General features: G+C 43.7%; 1 pseudogene; it reads right to left on the minus strand.

Moving 5' to 3' along the window:
* Nucleotides 1–2,321: 2,321 nt before the first annotated feature.
* The window catches only part of LOC100946263, an 8,138-nt pseudogene continuing 7,951 nt past the window's right edge, over nucleotides 2,322–2,508 (minus strand).

A 2,508-nucleotide genomic window follows, 5' to 3' on the forward strand; every position in this document is an offset into this window, starting at 1 on the left:
ATTCTATTTATCTTATTTGCAATCCATATTCTTAATTGGATTTCTAACATTGCTGTCATTTGTCTATGCATGGCATCTTCAGTTGTATCTCCTTTGTCATTTCTTGGACAGGGGGAGGTTGATCTACTCTGGTTATTCATGTTGTCAGAGTTCTTCTGTTGGGTCCACACCATGTTTATTTTCCACTGTTTGGTTATTAGAACTGGTAGAGTGAGGTTTATTTGGGGTTCCCAGGTAGTAGAGATAGCCCCTTACCAAAGGTCTAGGCTGTGAAATTGTAGCTTATCTCCTACAAACTTACAAAGGCCCCTTTCAGAGTTTTGGCTGGAGACTCTGAGGACCTACTTGGTGAGATAGTGTAGGCTAGCACTGTTTTGATATCAGCCAACCTCTACCCTATCCTAAGAAACCACCCTATTAGATTTAAATCCCAACTGTGAAGAGATACAAACAGCTATGGCACTCAGCCCCCACCCTTCAGTTCTTTTCCACTACAGAACTTCAAAGGTCAACCTCAGAGCTTTCTAGAGTAGACATCCCCAGACACAGGTTCCAACCAAATTGTCTCAGGCAGTACAAACCCTGCCCAAAAGAGAGAGATTCAAGGGTCTCCAACAGCACAATTGGAGCTAGGGATCCACACTCCCACCTGCCAGACTCAGTCCACACTATTGTCCGTTTCTCTGATCACAGGCCCAGTTGGAGCCAGAGGGAATGCCCCAACCACTGGTCTCAGTCCACTTACAGGTAGCCTCTGCTTGCCAGACCAGTTTAAGTCAGAGGACCACACCCCTGCCTGCCAGTCTCAGTTTACTGCCTGGCAAGCCTCTGTTCATAGGCTCTGTTAGAGTCAGGGTACGGCACTCTGCCCACAAGTCTTAGTCCTCACCTGGTAAGCCTCTGCTCACTAGCCCCACTGGAAGCAGTGGACTGTGCCCTAGCCTTCAGGTCTTGGTTCACACCCAGTTAGCCACTGGTCAAGAGTTCTGCTGGAATCAGGGGGCCATACCCTTGCTCTCAGGTCACAATCCACAACTATCAAGCCTTTGCTCGCAGGCCCAGCAGACACTGGGCACTAGCACTGTCTACTGAACTCAGTCCATCTGGGACAACCACTCTCCTACTGTGGGTGCCGTCATAGCCAGGTGTTCTGCACCACATCCCACAAGACACAGTGTGAACCAAGGGTCAACACTACCACTGGCCAGGCATAGTCATAACCAGGGACTGTTCCTCCTCCAGCCAAGTGTCCCTTTCTTCCTACACCCTCTTTCTTCCCTGTTAGTCACAGATTCCGTCTGGATGGTTGGTGGTCCACACTGTTTACAGATCTCTCAGGGCAAGACCAAACACTCTATGCTCTGTAGAGGGAAGAAGTTTAGACCACCATGTGAGGGGGAAAGGGTGGACTGAGAGTTTGGACTTGTGGGGGAACGTATCTGTTCAATTTTATATTTGGTGGAGTGGTGTCTAGGTTCCTTAGTGGACCTCCTTAGAGAAAGAGACCTGTAGTTTAGAGGCTCTCTCCAGCAAGGTAAAATGAAAGGTCTTTTGTTCTCTCCTCCTTCTCAGATAGCCTGCATTAGGCCTCTTGCTTGGGTGGGGGTGGGGGGTCTCCTGTCCTCTAGTCAATCAGCTTTGTACCTGTAATTTGTTTTCTTGAATGCTCTTCCTTAGAGTTACAGTTTGCCAAATTTCTTTCTTGATTCAGCTCCCCATCTTTGGCCTCATAAAGTCCAATTCCATCCAGTATTTTTCCCCTCTGCTCAGGAGCCTCTGCTGAGGGTTGCTACCAGTTGGCCATCTTCCTAGAATTCTGTTGTAAGATTTTTGACAACATATTTAAAACTTCTTTTAGCTTTAAGGTCAATCATTGGCTTCAACATATTAAAAACTTCTTCTACCTTCTAGGTAAATCATTGGTTTTATTGTAACATTTCATAAAATGTATTCCTATCATACCTCTCCAAAAATTTATTTCTTGAAAGAGTTGACAACTCAATATCTGATGTTGGTCTACCCTGATAGTAAATGTTATGCCTAAATCAACTTAACTAAAACAATTTAACTGTGTCAGTAGCAGAGATCACAAAAAAGTGAAACTTGGCACTTTTACTGCTATCTTCTGGAAGAACGGACAAGTCTTCAAAGCATGAGCATTTAACAGGGGCCATTCAAGTAGGTAGATTATCAAATGGCTAAGATATTCAATGAAGGCCTATAGGCAAAGATATTCAGTGATTAAGTGGCCTACGTATACCTTCAGCTCTTCTTTCAAATATAAAATACAAGAGAAAGCCTTTAAAAATATTTAAAGTCTCTTAGGTATTTTCAATGGTTTCTGAATTATCTATAGGAAGCTCTAACTTAGTTGTATAGAGTTTGATATATGTGTCCACTATTAAATCCAGATCATGTTTAATATCAAAATTTATGTTAAGCAAAGCCAAGTTACTTGACCTTTGGTCTGTCAAAGTGTTCCTCAAGTATACTTTGAGACTTTTTCAT

This window comes from Otolemur garnettii, unplaced genomic scaffold (assembly GCF_000181295.1).
Source record: "Otolemur garnettii isolate 467f Iridium unplaced genomic scaffold, OtoGar3 scaffold00193, whole genome shotgun sequence".
Lineage (NCBI taxonomy): Eukaryota > Metazoa > Chordata > Mammalia > Primates > Galagidae > Otolemur > Otolemur garnettii.